This window comes from Apium graveolens, chromosome 3 (assembly GCF_009905375.1).
Source record: "Apium graveolens cultivar Ventura chromosome 3, ASM990537v1, whole genome shotgun sequence".
In the NCBI taxonomy this organism is placed as follows: Eukaryota; Viridiplantae; Streptophyta; class Magnoliopsida; order Apiales; family Apiaceae; genus Apium; species Apium graveolens.
The window spans coordinates 188,435,463-188,454,767 of record NC_133649.1 but is presented as its reverse complement, the minus strand read 5'-3'; the positions used below and the strand labels follow the sequence as shown (position 1 = coordinate 188,454,767).

The 19,305-nt window shown below is 34.7% G+C and overlaps 1 non-coding gene across 1 annotated transcript; it reads left to right on the top strand.

Annotated features, from left to right (window-relative positions):
- The first annotated feature begins 18,973 nt into the window (after positions 1-18,973).
- On the top strand, positions 18,974-19,080 carry LOC141715413 (small nucleolar RNA R71). Its single transcript, XR_012572178.1, has one exon. It is a non-coding gene; the product is annotated as a small nucleolar RNA R71 (small nucleolar RNA).
- Positions 19,081-19,305: the final 225 nt, after the last annotated feature.

Here is a 19,305-nt window from a genome sequence, read left to right as displayed (position 1 = left end):
TTCTCATAGTACTCATGAAAGTCTTGGTCAAAAGAAATGGACCAAGTTTGATATCTTAATGCGATGAAGTCGCAAAATATTCAGTATATATACATATATACTTTTCAAAATCTTGGAAGTCCTCTTCCATGCATAATATACACAGAGTTCCAGTTTATAACTGTATAAAACTATCGTTGCAAGGTGATCTCATATATCTAACCTTGTGTTTTTCTGAAAATCTTTGACATGAATAAGATAATCATTTGCTAGATATAAGTTTAAAAGATGAAGTTACAAGATACTCCAATATACTTATATCTTTTCCAATACTACTTGAACTACCACCGTTCAAGTTATAATTAGTTTCAAAAGTTCATCACATAGATGAGACTACAAGACAAGATTTGAATAGATTCAATCTTTGAACATCATTATAAATAATGAAGTTACGAGATACTTCATTAAGTCCCGATATATATATACACCTATATATATATACATTTCATACACTCCTTGAAAACCTCTGTTATGAAAATTATAAACAGAGTTGCAATATCCAATAAATTTGGAAAGGAGAAAACCTTGGCATAGACCTGATATCTTGTTGATCAGGCAAAGATACCAATAAGTAACCTTTTATACTAGTAGATGGATGAATCCCCCACCGGTCATCACCCTGGCCACATAAGGACCTTGTGCTGGACCGCCACCCGGCCTCTTACGTGTTGATGGACTGCCACCCAGCCACTTACACTTTGATAGACCGTACCCCGGCCTGTCGCTTATACCGACTTAATTAGATGGACTTACTTCCCGAACGTTGGGGAAGTAATCAAATTGTTTTCTCAAAACAGCAACCACGTTGCGAATGTAAAATACACCACAGAGCCGGATCCCCCAGGTTTTGAGCGAGTATTTAAATCCCCTTCGAAAGGAGGATCTTAAATATAAAAGAATGAGTTTTGGGATTCGCCCTAACTTTTAGAAATCATTTTGAAGACTCGAAAACATTTTTAAGAATGTTTGGAGTACTGCTGATTTATTAAAATAAATCAGTCCCGATATATTAGAAATATCTGAATATTATTATTTAAATAATATTCTCATAAAGATAATCCTTATAAAAATAATCGAAGTAGAAGTTTTAAAACTCATACTTGAAATGGATATTAAATAACCAAAGATATACTTATATGAAAGTACTATCTTTATTTGAATAATCGAAAATAAGCTTGATTATCGAAACATTATTCTTTAATAAAATAAAGGATATTAATAAATAATAAGCGGAGTTATAATACCTCGAATGAATATTATAAATAATATTTATTAAATAAAATAAACGGAGTCATACATCCTCAAATGAATATTCAAATAATAATCATTAAATAGAATAAACAGAGTCATAAGTCCTCGAATGAATATTCAAATAATATTCATTAAATAAAATAAAGTTATCGAATAAACCTTATTCGATCAATAGTTTTGAAAACTATATCCATATATATATATATATATATATATATATAATATACTCGGGAACATCGACTCCCGGTTTAGAAATATGTTCACCTTGGGGTCCACTTTACTAAGGGTATATGCAAATTACCGCTTATTTCTAGCATGGTTATTATCAACTGAATCAACAGATATATGTATCAAGATTACAAACCAAGCATGCATATATACCATATCACATGCTACAATATATCGCAAGAATTTGCTAATTAACCAACATGCATTTATCACAAGACAATGCATATACATATATACATCACAACAACAGTATAGCGGGTAGAAAACTTGCCTGAGCGACTGGGGGTTATAAATGGCTTGGGATGAGTCTGGTAACCTATAAACAACATATAAGTTGGAATTAAACCAAAGTCACTTATAAATCTATACTTTAACCAATTTAGACTCTAACGCCCGCTTTGCGCTTAATGATTCTCTTAAGTCGCTCGAGTACCCTCGACTCCACCATTTTTAATAAATTAACCATTAAGAATTTTAAAGCGATTCTTTCACGAGTACCTTACCAAATGCCTAATCCACTTAACATAATTGTTTCATACCCCAATTAGTCATTTAAAGTCCTTAACCAAGGTTTCAAAGTAAGGCGAGGGGTAATGGTTCGGTCGCGAAACGCCGTTACTTAAAACGATCGTTTCTCCTAAACCGTACATCGGATTCAAACGAACCACATATCAAAACGAAGCTCGTAACATGAACCATCTAATCATGGCAATGGTCAAAACCTAACAGTGAGTTCACCGGTCCTGATTGTTAAGAACAAAACAGTCTTAAAGTAAATCGGACATAACGACGGCTATGTTTACGCGATTACCAAATTTTAAACTACTCCAGTCAACCACAATCAACCACAATCAACCCATAACCACAAATACCACCAAACTTCACCCAAACCTTACTAACTCAGTCCATAAACTCATGATTTTTCCAACTTATTCAATCTCAAACAAGAGCTACTAATTATACTTAAGGTTCATCAACCAACAACCAAGATTTATAACCCAAAATCATTATAATTCCATCCAAACTCTAAACATACAAGAATCATGCTCTCATGAACTATAACAAACAAAACCAAACCTAATACTCAAAGTAAAGTTAGGGTTCGGAGGGGTTATACCTTCCTTGGGGAGTGGAGAATCACTTAGGAAGCCTTAAATAACCACTAACTATCTTTACTAAGCTTGGATCTTGAAGAAAACACAAAGTTAGTTTCTTGAAAACACTATTCACCAAGAACTTTGATGAATTGATTAGCTATGTTAAACATGGAATTTTGAGCTTAAACTTATGGCTCATCTTAGTTATGAATTATGGAAGCTAAAGAAGCAAACCTCTTGAATTATGAAGGTGTGTAGCTTGATTTTTGAAATTTTCTCCTTTGCTTTTCATGGAAAAGCCGAGAGCAAAGAGTGGGGGAAGAAGAAAATGTTTTTGTTTTGGTTGCTTTTGATTTTTGTGTTTGTTTTGCTTGTTAATTAGGTTGTTACCATGGTAAATATTGTGTGGCTCACAATCATCCAACAATTCCTTCCCTTATGTCATGCTTATGTCTCCTTGCACATGTCATAATGCTTCCACTTGTCCACACCCTGTTGGTTTGATGACATCATCATCCCTAACCTCCATGATTAACTCCTAATTGCTTGCCTAATGACCGTTGATCTGTTATACGGTTCGCTTAACTTTCGTTTTCGTTTATCATTTGAGGGATCATACCCGGGATCTTATTACTTAGGTTTCCTTAACCTTCCTCAAAACATTATATTCCTTTTTATGATCCCCTCTTAAAATCCTATTTATCCTGTTACCTTATACTCACTTCTTTCTGTATCTGGTGGATTTCCGGGGAAAATCAAAGTGTTCGGAATTGGATTCTGACGATCTTTACATACACTTATATACCATATAGAGTACTAATAAAATCTCAGAATATCAATAACAGAACCCCTACATAGTGTGGCATGAAAAGTTTTCTTATTCAGCATAATCTGCAAAATCACTATTCATAAGGGTTTCAAAAATTTCCAAAAATTGGGGTTATTACAGATGTTGTCTTTGACTCCTCTTTCTGACATGCCTCACATTTATCATCTTCTGAATTTCAGATGAGGCAGTCCTCTCACAAACCCCTTTTCACAAAAGAGTTCCTTGAGTTGATGTTCAAGGTGAGAGCTTCTAATGCCATAGCTAAACTATTGTCTGATGAAGCTTTACAGTAGAAACCATTGACTTCGCCTTTTCAGATTTCCAGTCTAGCCACGAGCATTTCCTTTCCTTACTCTAAGAAGAACAAGCTTCTCAATCTTCCTGCTTCAGATGAGACACTAATCCTTCTTGAATTGACAATTTGTCCTTTGATGCAGAACTGTCTGATAAGAGGATTTGTACCTTGATTCTCCAGCAAGGAAGTTGCTTCAATTGTTATTAGTGACACCAATGATTAGTTTTTATCAGTGATACCAATTGTTGAATCCATGATGACATCCTTTTTTGCATAGCTTGTCCCGTAATGAAAACCTTTGCGGTCATCTCCAAAGATTACTGACGGAATAGCTTTTGTTGATCACATTTGATTTTGAGGCTCTTTCTTTGATCATATGCCTTGAGTATGAATTACCAAGAATACATATGAATCAATTAACCTGTTATGTCCTGCACTCATAAATGAATTAACAGGTCTTGGTACCCAACTTATCAGTTTGGGTCCAGTTGGATTAGAGATATTATTATAAATAGAGATAACAACAGATGCAACCTTATCATGCTAATTCTTATCTTTGACTGACCATTTTCTCCATTTTAATACCCTTGACAGATTTGTCTCTAGGCTAGGGGAAAATGGTTCCAACCTTACATAAGAAGGACTAGCAGTCTTTGCCATATTGTAATTCTAAACATGCTTTTTCTATAATTAATGCAAGTACTAAGAGATGCATTCATGGCATTGAAATAGGAAAACATTGAATTAAGAATACATGGCATTCATTCGGAAACATTACGCATAAGAATTAAGCAAGACAAGCATGATATGGAACAAATATAATTAACAAATAAATCACTAATTCTATCTAGTCTAATCCTGTTGATGTATCTCATCTAGCTATCTCAATCCAAATATAACTGATACATCTTATCAAACTATTCAGATTAAAAGAATAAATCATATTATAATAGGATACAGAGAATAAGCAAAAACAAAGGTCTTATATGCTGGAAAATATCTATCTCACTAAAGTAATTAATCATGTTCAACAAATATTCAAGCACATATTCAAGATCATCTAAAGTAACATGCACAAGTAAATATCAATCCTAGTTACCAGAAAAATAATCTAGTGAACTAGTTCAGCATTATCTATGTGTGATGCTATCATGCTTGTGCGAGTGTTAAAAATTTAAACACTAAGATCTTATCATGCATTGAATATTGAGAATAAAATATTGCAGTGGTTCAAGAAATTGAAACCTGAGATATGTGAGTTGGACCATCTTCAGAGATTGCTATGAAAGCAAGATATTCATGATTCTCGTCAGTTGATCAATCCCAACTCTTTCCCGTGCACTATAAGTTTTGACTCGCTGCTTTCCTAAGAAAACATTCCATCTTTGTCTCAACTCTTCAACTGAATCCCTACTCATCCTTGTTTGTCAAGCTTCTCGTTCTGTTGTAGCAAAACCCCTGATAGTTACTTGACACATATGTCTTGTCATACCTGTAGCTATCAAATCTTGTCTGTATCCCATTCTCAGTCTTGTAACACCCCTTGAACTAAATCTGTAAGAATATCTGTTTCTGAATAGATAGGCTTGATCCTTGGATATAGCTTATGTACTCCTTGTGAATCTGATGCGACTAAACTTCCCTGACAAGTGAAACACTGCCCTGATGTCCAGTCCCTCAAGTACTTCTACCTGAGCTACTTCTGATTCAGCTATCAGTAACTCTTACATTTTGTCCAGAGGTTCCAACTTTACTGCATGTAACTGAGATATTTGTTTGTCCCCACTATTCTCGCTGACATCCATAATTCCTGCCTGTATGATCTCATTGATTCCCGGATAAATGTAGCATTGGTACAAACCACTGTGTGACTATATAATCTGGAATCATAAAGTTGTCTTTAAAATCTCCGAGAAAAACTTTACCCGTAGAAATTTCATTCATTTTCTGCATTTGAAAACCCAGTGGTATCCTATGGAGTAAGCCTTTGAGGAAGATCCAAAGTTTTCGTCTGTAGGTCTTGAAATTAGTTCCATTGGAGTAAGAAAATCATTTCCTATAATTTTCGTATTCAGGAATTTTCCGTCTGAATAGCACATGGTCTTCGTTTTCTTCGAAAGATTAAAATCCACTTTAAAAGCCCGAGGAATCCTGAGTTTACCAATACCTTGAGTACCCCTAATTTAATATTTAAGAAAAATTTAAATTTCAATATATTTAATTTTCTTAGAAAATAAATTAATGAAAAATAAATATTTACATAAAATCTAATTTTCAAGAATTTCGAGTTTTCTTAAAAATTAAATAAAATGTAAATTATTATTCAAGAAAAATTTAAATTTAAGAAATTTAAATTTTACAGAAAAATAAATAAATCAGAAATAATTTAAATTAAGAGATTACAAAATTTTTGCAAACTGTGACTACTAGTAGGCTGTGGCGACAAGTATACAGGTCGCAACACAAAAAAAAACTGCGCCGCCTTTGTGCCGAAATTTTCTGTTGCGACTTGAATTATGTGGCGATCACTCCTGTTGCGACTGAAATTGTATGGCGACAGAGATGAGGTGACTTATTCCCTTAGGAAATAAAATTGTGTGGCAACTGAATATTACAGTTCCATCTATGGCGATCCCTGTGCAACACAAAGAACCCAGCCCGGACCATGCATGAAGTCCACGCGCGAGTTCACAGAGACGAAGTCGACGTCACGCGCGGCCTTTTGTTTCCCTTAAATCAACCACGAGAGCTGCCAGTTCTTTAATTGACATTCAATGTTAATGTAAGTTGAATGATAGAATTGGCAGCCCGAAACCAAGCTAATATGGCGGCTTAAAATCCTGAATAGAATTGGCAGATAACAATTGTTCTGTGTTTACCAATCTGGCAGCCCAATATTCGGAATTTGTACCTGAAAAATAATTTAAATTAATAATTTTATTTACTAAAATTTAAATAATAAATTTATTTAAGTCAAATTTATAAAATAAATTTATTTAAATTAAGTTCATAAAATAAACTTATTCAAGTTTAAATAATGAACTCATTTAAATTAAATTTATAAAATAAATTTACTAAATTAAATTTATAAAATAAATTTATGTAAAATCAAATTAATAAAATAAATTTATTTAAGGATCCTGATTTCTGTATCAATCAGTCTGCTCTGATACCAATTGTTAGGTCCCGAATTATCGTAGAAGGGGGGGTTGAATACGATAATCATTAAATTAAAAATTCTTTCGAATTATTAGCGGATAAAATATTTAGTGCTCGGTTAGTGGTTTCGTGTTCTTAAGAAGAATAGTGTTTGGAACGATAAAATGAGGAACACAAGATATTCGGGGAAATATATATTCGTATATAAATCTTCGAGCGGGTTGCTACACTCCGATAAATAAATTAACCGGCTACAATCTAAGAACAATAAAGTTCCTAGCTACTAAAAATATTTACAAATCAAATCCTATACAATAATCTAGCTTTTGTTTGTATTAGGATTTAATTACCGGGTAACGATTATAATGCCCCTAAGAATATACAAGAGTTAAATTAGGCATTATAACGTTACTCCGGTGAGAAGTTAAACGGATATTCAAGTAGCTTGAACTCCTCTGTAAATCTCCGCTTCTTGTTTTATCAGCTCTCTTTTTGTTGGAGAAGAAGATAAACAATCCTCTTTTTGATCTGCTGCAAAGTGTAGACATTCTACACAATAAAATTGTGTGGCTGAGAATGAGTGGCTTCTGTGGTGACAAGTCCTTTCTGTGGCGACAGGAGCTCTGTGGCGACAAGGGAGGCACAAATTGTTTATTGTATGGCGACAAAGGGGGAGGGAATGCTCTCTGGCGACATGTCCAGTGGTGACATGTTGTCACAGGTGCAAGTACTAACTTAACCAAAACAAAAACTAACAATCCTGTGGCGACAATGTAAACACAATTGTCACCCCTGATTCCTTTTCTTTTATTTTCATTTACTTGTTTTCTTTTTCTTTTGTTTTTCTACTTTCATTTTCTTTCATTTTCTTTTCGTTTTCTTTTTGTTTTCTTTCTCTTTTTCTATTTTCTTTTTCTCTTTATTTTTCTTTTCTTTTTTGCGTTTCTTTTCTTTTTCTTTTTCTCTTTTCTTTTTTTTGTTTATTTTCTTTTTAAGTTTAAATTGTAATTAAATTAATTTATAAAATAAACTTAAATATAACTTATATAAATAAACTAATTTAGATTTATAAAATAAACTTATTTAAAGTTTATAAGATAAATCAATTTAAGTTTATTAAATAAATTATATTAAAGTCTGTTAAATAAATTTATTTAGTTTAACAATTAAACTTTGAGCTTCGTCATTCCCCTAAGCCGTTGAGCTGTATACCCTGCGCACCTTTTCTCGTACTTTAACAGATAAATGTTCAATCCAAGTACGTTCCTCAACTTAACAATCCTTCTATAAATAATACCCAGATTCCTTTCACGAGCTGTTGACGCCTAGTGCAACTGGTCTGGTTCACAGACGACTAACCCCGATTCAGGTCTTCGTATTATAGCCTTGATTACATTGTTAAGCTTGCCTCAACTTTATTGCTTAGAACACTGACTGTCAATAAATAACTGTACTTTCACTGGAATCCTTTCAGGTACTTTAGACAACATCTTCATTAACCTCTGTCTATACCCTGTCTTCAATTCTTCAGATTCCTATGCTTCGAACACTGTCTATCTTCAATCAATGCCAATACACTGAAATCTTTTGGTAGCACTTGTATACTGAATCTTCAACATTTCTGAAACCCTGAAAGTATTTAACCTTTATTCTTCACTGAGGCATGATCATATTAATGAACTTCTTTCAGTGACTTGTAGACAGACTTCAGGCCTTTTTCTAATCTTCTGATTCTTTATATTTGCCTTGTCTTCATTCTTCCTGATTTCTTGTGTAGACGTAGTATTATTAACCTGTCCTGTTCTAGTGTTGTTATCGTGTTGAGTTATCACGTAACTTTTCATACAGCTACGCAGTCTCACCAACAAGTACCAATATGGTTGTCTCATTTATATTCAAATCATTACTAATTCTTTCTTTTTCAACTATATATCTATTGAATTATGAATCCTTCTAGTTATTTTGTGGCAATACTGTTATTTACAAAAGTTCTCCAAACAAAAAGAATCAAGCGGGCAAAGTTCCAGCTATGAGATTTATATGTTTCAAGTATGGAAAACCAGGGCATATGACAAGGATTGTAAATCACCAGCTCCAGTCAGTGATGCGCTAAGAATCAAGGGATCTACTCCGATAATGAATAAGTCTCCAAGAGCGAGAGTTTATGATATTTTTGTGAAATATGTTATTTAGAGTACGGATGTGATGGCATGAATAGCCACTGTGAATTCCTTATTGTCTAAAGTCTTAGTAGAGTAGGGGCAACTCGATCAATAATTTCTTGAGATTTTGTTGAAAAGTTGAATTGCCCAGTTGAACCATTAAATGAGATCATGATTATAAAACTAGCAAATTAAGAACGTGTAATTGTTAACTAAGTGTGTACCAATGGTGAAATTGAGATTTCTGGCAATAAGTTCGTGCTGATTTGATACCATTTAAGATATGATAATTTGACATTATTCTAGGAAATGGACTGACTATTTAAGCGTGATGCTCAGATAAACCGTCATGATAAGAAGATAATTCTGAAGAAACCGGATGAGAAAGTGGTGACGTTTAGAGGTTGAAGGCAAGTATAGAAGTTTTTAACAATGAGTCAAACTAAAAGGTTATGGTGGCAAAAGATGTAAGAACGATGTTGATTATGTGATAAATAGAAGTCAGGAGCCAGCAAAACTTGAAGATTCCTAATAATCAATGAGTTTTTAGACGTGTTTCTAGACGTGTTACCAGGACTTCCTCCAAATAGAGAAATTGAGCATTCGAATGACTTAGCACCTGTAATGGAACCAGTATCCAAGGCCCCGTACAAAATGACGCTAATGAAATGAAGGAGTGAACAAAGCAATTGCAAGAATTGTTAAAAGAAGGATTAATTAGATCCAGTGTGTCCCCATGGGGTGCACCAGTTTATTTGTCAAGAAGAAAGATGGAAGCATGAGACTATGTGTTGACTAGAGGAAGTTCCATAGTTTACTGTCAAGAACAAGTATATGTTACCTCGAATTAATGATTTGTTTAATCAGTTGAAAGAGGCAAAGTATTTTCTAAGATTGATTTAAGATTTGGGTATCATCAATTGAAGATCGAACTTGAGGACATACCGAAGACAGTTTTCAGAACTTAGTACGGTTATTATGAAATTCTAGTAATGTCTTTTGGATTGACCAGTACACGAGCAACATTTAAACTTGATGGACAGAATCTTTAAGGAGTATCTGGATAAGTTGTATTTGTGTTTATATATGATATTTTGATTTACTCGAAGTCAATGGAGGACCATGCAAAGTATTTAATGATAGTTTTGGGAATTCTGAGAAGAAAGAAGTTGTATGCTAAGTTTTTAAAGTGTGATTTTTGGTTGCATGAAGTTTAATTCAAAGTGATGAAGGAACCAAAGTGGATCCAGCAATGATTAAAGTTACTATGAATGGGGAAAGACCAAAAGCACCAAGAAAAGTGAGAATTTTTTAGTAATGGAAGGATATTATCGAAAATTTGTTCAAGATTTCTCGAAGATTGTGACACCTTTGGCGAAGCTTACTAGGAAAAGTGAGAAGTTTATATGGAATTGAGAAGTGTGAAGAAAGTTTTCAGGAATTGAAGAAGAGATTGATCATGGCACCTGTTTTATCACTTTGAGATGATCACGGGGAGTTTGTAATCTATAGTGATGCTTCTCATAAGGGATTAGGTTATGTGTTGATGCAACACAATAAAGTTATTACATATGTATCTAGAAAACCGAAACCTCATGAGCTAAAGTATCCTACTAATGACTTGGAACTAGCAGTAATATATTCGCTTTGAAGATTTAGAAACATTATCTGTATGGAGAAAGGTGTGAGATTTATACGGACCATAACAGTTTGAAGTATGTATTCACAAGGTAAAACAAATGTAATGGCAGACGCGTTAAGAAGAAAGGAGAAATTGATCGTGTTGACAGTACCAGAAGAGTTATATAAAGAATTTCAGAAATTGGAATTGGAGATCAGTGTTTGCAATACCAATGAAGCAAAGATGTATATTATGTCTTTTCAGCCACAGTTGTTAGAGAAAATAAAGAAGTGTCAAGAGGAAGTAATGGATCAGGATAATAATCATTTGGTAGGAGAAGAGTTGTGCACTCAAAAGGATCATCAAGATATTCTCAGATTTTCTTCCAGAATTTGGATTTCACCAGTGGCAGAGTTGGAGAATGAAATTCTACAGGAAGCTCACAATTCAAAGTATTCAATCCATCCAGGGAGTACCAAGATGTACAGAAATTTAAAGAAGAATATTGGTGGCTAGATATGAAAAGGAAAATTTCAGAATAGAATAGTAGGTGTTAGGAATATCAAAGAATTAAAGGGGAATATCAAAGACCTGGTGGGTTATTGCAACCGTTAGAGATGTAGAATGAAAATAGGAGCATATTGCTCTGGATTTTATATTCAGATTACCAAGGATGAAAGCAAACCACGATGTCAAGCTAGAAAGAACATGGAGTTTGAAGAAGGAGATTTGGTATTGTTAAAAGTGTCACCGTGAAAGGGATTATTCAGGATCGGAAAGAAAGGAAAGCTGAATCCTAGATATGTTGGATCTTTTAAAATTTTAAAACATGTCAGTAAGGTAGCATACAAATTTGCGTTAACCCCGCATAAGAAACATATTCATAATATTTTTCATGTGGCAATACTTAAAAAGTATAATCCATAATTCTAGGCATGTGATAGAATATGAGCCGATAGAACTTCAGGCAGAGTTGTCCTATGTTGAGAATCCAATAGAGATCATAGAAAAGAGAGGGAAAGTGTTAAGGAGTAAAGTTATAAAGTTAGTAAGAGTATTGTGGAGAAACCCAAGAGTTGAAAAGTCAACACGGGAGTTAGAAAGTGATATGCGTGAAATAGTACCCTTAGTTATTGCTTAAGTGATTCTGGGGACATAATCCTTTTAAGGGGGGAAGGATGTAATATCCGGGATATGAAGTAAAATTATTTTGTCAATACATAAATATTATGTGATTATTACGTGAATTTTTGGTGAATTATCTGTTAATTGGTATTTATGTTTGGATGTTTAAAGGTGGTAAAATTTGAGTATTCTAATTTTTATATGTCCAAAATAATGTATAAACAATTTTGATATTTTTCTCTTAATTTATATGATACTATATGATTTTATAAATGATTTGTGGATTTAATAAATTATTTTTCCGAGTAATTATAAATAATTTTGTGTAAACGAGAATCGTTCGACTTCAACCGTTTTTACGTTTTTACAACCCGGAAGTCTCGGGAAAACTCCATTCTAACCCAATTTGATTATTTCGAGCATTTTCCGTGTTTTAATTTTTTCGATCCGGAGTACAGTTTTACTCGTGCGGGTCCCGGTGCAAATTTTACGATACAAATTTTATTTCGGTAAATCGATAAAACCCGTATTTTCAAGAAATAGGATATTTAGATTAAACTATTATATTATCTTCTCGTAATTCGTGTAACCAAAGCGCTGAGACCAACATTGTATTTACAAAAAGCCTGGTTTTGATAATTATCCTAAAACCGATACCGATTTGGATCAGTTTTGTTAATACTTAATGATTAAGCATTCTATTTTTATATCAGATATGATCCAACGGGGTACCAATATTCCGTAAATATAAATAGTCGATACCGTACCTTATTTTATACAGAAAACACAATTATACGGTTAAATATAGTAATTATTCAGAGAAACAAATCGTGTTCTTGAGAATCAAATTCAAATTTTAAGATGATCCTGGTGTCTAAATCGCAAGTATGAGTACTCGAATTGAAGCCCTAGTCATGGTCTATCTATTCTTTCTATCGAATCGTTTCAACGATTGGTACATCTCAATTTCAATTTCTAGGGTTTATAACTCGAATTGGGGTTTTTATTTCTAAGGATTGTTTGATTATTTTGATGTCACAAATAGTTTTATATGACGATTTAGAGTCGAACTGGTTATAAAATTACGTTGTTTGATTGCTGGAAAGTGAATATCATGTTCTTGGTTTTTACCGTTTTTATATTTAGATTTTCTAGAATATAGAGACCATGTTTATTGTTTATGATAATATGAAGTAATTATATGATTCTTGAGCTTTATTTTGAGCTATAACCCGCTGTTTTTGGTTTAGAAATTAGTGAATTGATTGTTGGCCGGATAATTCACCGGTTTCCTTCGAATTTTGATCAAAGATTTTGATATTGGAGTCGGTTGTTGTTGTTCGGAGTGATTCTGAGTTTCAGAATTGATTGAGAATCATTTGTCCTCAAAACCGTATCAAAACGGTGTTGGATAGGCAAAGAACGGAGGCTGACCGGTGTTTTCCGGAGACCGGAACGGCGACCGGATTCCGGGTTTCCCAGAAACCGGCGACCTATTCTTGGTCCTCCGGCCACCTGCCGCCCCGCTCTGCCGCCTCTTGATCCAATGAAGGAGAAGAAGTTTATCCAAAACTGTTTATGGATTTTTTTGTAAAATAAATCGAAAATTTGTGATTTTTATTTCTAAAATTCTATTTTAAATTCTAAAATTTTATTTTAATTTTTTATAAATTAAAAAAAATAAATCTTAATTATTTAATTAATTAATTTTAATAAGTAATAAATTATTTTAATTGGTCAATTAATTTAAATATCAATTGATTAATTGATTTAATTAGTTATCAATAAATTTTAATTGATTATTTAATTAGTTTTAATTATTTCTTTTGATTTAAAAATTCCGAAAAATAGTTTTGAGTTTTAAAATATTATTTTAAATTATGTTCAAGGCTCGATAATTGTTATTAAATGATTTTAAATTCAGATTCGGGTATTCGAACCCTGTTATTTATTTATAAAATGAGTATTTGATCAATTTAAATTCCGAAAAATGTTCAAAAATTCATAATAAATATCAGAAAAATAATTTAAACCTGAATCTTCTTTGAAAAATTAATTTTCTCGAATACTTTGCGTGCTATATGCTATGTGCTATTTGATTGATGTGTTATATGCTTATGTGTTTATTAATTGACTGTTTTGGTCATAACCTTTCCATAAATCGGATTTGGGTGAAATGAAGGGTAAATAAAAGCTTATGACGTCTATGTGACGATTAGAATAATATGAGATTGAGCATTGATAGATACTTATGAAGCCTAGCTGAGTAAACGAGGCGTTGTTAGGGTGAAAACACGCGCTAATATTCACGCAAGTATACGCGTTCGCAAGTAGTATAAGATATAAATCAGATTCGTTCCCACAGAGACTGGTTTAGGTTAAGTTCAATTTATGCACCTATGCAACAATGTATGGTTATCGCTCAATTCTAAGACAAATAACAAATTGGGTTTTTATTAAACTAAGAGATTATACTAAATAACATTAACTAAGAGAATTGAGGTTGAATTACTATATATGACAAACATGGGATTCTAACTTCATTACTACTCCATTCAATAGCCTTATTGTTCTTAACCTTAGCATGTGATGGTGATGACACTAATCAGATAACACGAAACTGATAAACGCCAACTTTCATTACACGAGTACCATTCTACCAGACATCCACAAAAGAGATAGAAGCTGAATAGGCACCAATTATATTGAGACCCTATATATCTATAGAATTTGACAACATAACGGTTTAAGCACAAGTTATCTATCTTGATTACATAGGGAAAGTAAAATGGTTAGAGTTACCTACGAATCATGTATAACAAATATATGAACCTATGCTAGCATGGCAAGTTCTAAACCTCTATATTCACTCTCGTTTCAATAGAGATTAACACGTTATCTTATATGTTAGCTACGCACATAAGACGAATAAGCACAACCAATACTAGGATATCAATCAATCACCACACACCAAGATATCGAAACAATTAACTATTGAAATCCATAAGTAAATCCGCTAGAATCCCATGACAACGATTAGCCTATAATCGAACTCATCGTCACCATGGGTTCCAATGAAAGCATGGTATAAACAAGGTCTTAATAAACTAAATAATAATCAAAGTATGAATAAACGAGATCTAGGTTCAACAAGAACGAAAACGAGCATCCAAAGTTACAACTAATTCAAAGAATCACAAGTTGAAAACAAGATCTTCTTTTTCGGAGTTGTTCTGTGCTTCTAGGTCTTCTCCTTGGTATCCCAATCTTCCCGGATGACGAAAACCCTTTTTTTTTAAGTATATATACGCCCCTAGTGGACCTGGACCCTTAAAATCGTCAAATTCTACTCAAAAAAGGCTTTTTCAGTGAAATCAGCGACCAGCTGCGCCCTGAGCGGCCGCTCAGCTCTCCTGAGCGGGCGCTCAGCTCTCTGAGCGGGTGCTCAGCTACTGACTGGAAAAATATTCTGATGAATCTTGTTTTGACCATAACTTGAGTTCTACTCGTCAGAATTAGGCGATTCAACTGCCCACGCGAAGCTATTGAGATTCTTTACAACTTGACAATGGCCTTGGATTCCAATTCTGATCACTTTTCATCATATTTCCTTTAAAAGCTCTTTTCTTCATTTAACTAATACCTGAAATGCAATAACACAAAAACACATCAAAATATCAACAACTTGAGTCCAAAACATCAATTTAAGCTTGTAATAAAGCATCCCAAGTGGATATAAAATCCACTTATCACACCCCCAAACTTGAATCGATGCTTGTCCTCAAGCATAAACAGACTTAAAACTATAAAACAAACCTAAGGCATGAATGCAACTACGTGAATGCAACTAAATGATAATGCAATCAATCCGCTCAGAATAACCATAACCAAATGAATAAGCCAATGCCTCTAAGAATGCAATAACTTGAAATAGAGTTCGAATAAATCCCACAAACCAACTCACAAACCAGAAACGTGCGTGTGTGGATGCTTAACAGATATACTCTCGATACTAGATCAATAACCATAACTTATCTATCATCGAAACAATCAAAAGTTTATAAACAGAATAGACAATAGACGCATTATGACTCACAACACCTCCTTTCTACTAGAGTTATACAAGGATTCACACTATTATTGAACACATAGCAAAGATGCTTATTTGATCGTACAATGAATGAGGTCCCAAAAGACTTATACAATAATACCCATGTAGCGAGCGTTAGGTTAGCGGATCCCAGACTATAAAAGCCTTAGGTCACTAGGCACAAAGTCCCATAGAACTTAATAACTCGAGTATTAAAGAGCTCACTCTTGATCAATTATGCATAAACACATACTTTTTTTCTTTCTTTTTTTTTTCTTTTTTTTCTTTTTTTCTTCTTTTTTTCAATAATTTCTGAATGAGTGAGTTTCGCTCCATCTCATTTAACCCTAGACTACTCATAAAAATATGAGCCGGCTACTAGCCATTTGACACCTAGCCTTACAACAACTAGCAATGAAATCCAAGTTTTTCTCCAGATAAAAAAAAATCAGTATTTTTACGTCATTACGAGAATATCACAAATTCTAAATATAACCAAGTGATTAAATCTCAACAACAAACAAGTATGATCATGATCTAGATCAAAAGCAACCCTATAAGACTTTGTGAAAATATTTATTTCTGGCATGCAAATCAATTCATTAAGACTTAAACATCCCTCTATTCCTCATCACCACACTCAAATCAACATCAACTTATCAAATATCATAGTTCATCTTAAGGGATCATGCTAAATATGCATGCAAATGCAACTATATGAAATTACATAAAAACAAACAAATATGTCCTAAATGAACAATCATACAAAAATATGAATGAACTACAACTAAACATGCAACATGAATCTATATGAATCTATATGGACACACACTACTAATCCTTACATTATCACCCCCAAACTTAAAATTTTCAATGTCCTCATTGAAGGTAATAATAAGGATTTCAGGCATACCTAGTCGTCAGAAAGATCACCCTCTTCGGGTGGAGGATCAGGTGGCCAATCAACCTCGCCACCAGTGTCTCGAACAACAGTACCGAAATCATGTGTCAAATCTGCAGCAAAATGACGGTGAATGTCGTGCATGGCCTCCATACGCCTAGTTACTCGCCTGTACTGCTCATCACCAACACCAGTCCTATCAACTACCTGCTGCACATGAGAAGAACCCTCTATAGTACTGGAGGATCCGTTCGGCTACCCTCTACATCATCAAAGATATATCCCAACCCCTTATCATGGGGTGCACCTAAGAATGAATAACTCAAGTGATTTGGCTGTTGGTTGAGCTCAAGTATGGGAGCTTCTTGAGTAAATGGTTCAAAACGCTTCTGAGAAATTTTCAGCTCTGCTAACCCAAGAGAATCGAATGGCATATCCAACTTCTTCTCCCACGGATGTGCATTCAAAACCTGCAGTTGCTCTACTCCTCCTTCATCTTCAAAAACTGAGTCGACCCGCTCTATTTTAAAGCACTCTTCTTTTTCTGTGGGTAACTTTATTGCCTTGAACACATTAAAAGTGACCTTTTGATCGTAAACCTTCATCGAAAGCTCTCCTTTTTGCACATCGATCATAGTTCGGACTGTAGCCAAGAGTGGTCTTCCCAAGATAATGGGAATCTTCTTATCTTGCTCGAAATCAAGAATTAAAAAGTCAGCAGGGAAGAAGAGTTTATCCACCTTGACCAAGACATCCTCCACTATACCTCGTGGATAAGCGATGGAACGGTCAGCTAGTTGCAATGACATGTATGTTGGTTTCGGATCAGGCAGACCAAGCTTCTTGAAGATAGATAAGGGCATCAGATTGATGCTAGCTCCTAAATCACATAAACACTTGTCGAATGACAAGTTTCCGATGGTGCAAGGAATAGTGAAGCTTCCAGGATCTTTAAGCTTCAGAGGCAACTTCTGTTGCAGCACAACACTGCATTCCTCCGTGAGAGCAACGGTCTCTAAGTCATCGAGATTCACTTTCCGAGAGAGAATACCTTTCATAAACCTCGCATAGCTAGGCATCTTTTCAAGAGCTTCAGTGAAAGGTATGTTGATATGAAGTTTCTTGAACACCTCCAGAAACTTAGCAAATTGCTTATCCAGCTTTTTCTTCTGTAGCCTCTTAGGAAAAGGAGGTGGAGGATAGATCTGTTTCTCCCCTGTATTACTCTAAGGAGGAGTGTATTCCACAGTAGTCTTCCTTGGTTCCACCTCTACTTCCTTCTGCACAACTTATTCAGCCAAAACTTCAGATTCTGGAACTTGAGACTTTTCAGGCTCTTCGTCATGCTGAACTTGGGGGCTTGCGACCTTTCCAGACCTTAAGGTGATGGCGTTTACATGTTCTTCAACTTCCCTCTTGCCTGGATTTGTTTCTGTATCACTAGAAAGCATTCCTGGTGGCCGATTCAATAAGGCATTAGCAATTTGCCCTATTTGGTTCTCCAGAGTCTTGATGGAAATAGCCTGGCTTTGGCATATAATAGCCTGGTTTTTGCACATAAGCCGCAACTCCTCCAATTCAGATTTTTCATTCGAAGATAGACTTGCATCATGATTTTGTTGTTGAATTTGGCGTTGTTGTTTTGGTGCAATTTGTTGCTGAAAACCAGGAGGGTTGAATAGCTTATTTCTAAACTGCTGGAACGGCTGTTGCATCGCATTCTGATTGTTGCTCCAGCTGAAGTTAGGATGATTCCAGTTGTCAGGATGATAAGTGTCTGGAACTGGATTGCTGTGATCTCTGAAAGTTGCTCACAAAGTGAGCTGAGTCACTAGATATAGCGCATTGTTCCGTCGCATGCGAACCTGCACACAGCTCACAAACACTAATTATCTGCTTAACACCATAGTTAGCCAGAGAATCGATCTTTATAGACAACGCCTTTATTTGAGCAGTGATAGCCGTAGCTGTATCCACTTCGAGAACTCCTGCTACCTTGCCATGTGGATATCTCTGGGTTGGATACTGATATTCATTAGCAGCCATCAGTTCAATTAGATCATAAGCTTCCTTATAGCTCTTTGCCTATAATGCTCCGCCTGGTGCTGCATCGAGCATGGGTCTGGACTGTGCTCCCAACCCATTGTAAAAACAAGTGATGATCATCCAATCAGGAATTCCATGATGAGGACACTTCCTAAGCATCTCCTTGTAGCGCTCCCAAGCTTCACTTAGCGATTCTCCCGTTTGCTGCACAAATTGAGTAATAGCATTCCTGAGTGCAGCTGTCTTCGCCATAGGGAAGAATTTAGTAAGAAACTTCTGAGCAAGATCTTCCCAAGTAGTAATCGAACCAGCTGGTAGAGAGTGTAACCAGCTCTTAGCCTTGTCCTTCAGAGAGAATGGGAACAGTCTCGGCTTCACAGCATCTTCAGAAACACCGTTGAACTTGAAGGTGTCGCATATTTCAATAAAATCCCTAATATGTGTATTGGGATCTTCCGTTGG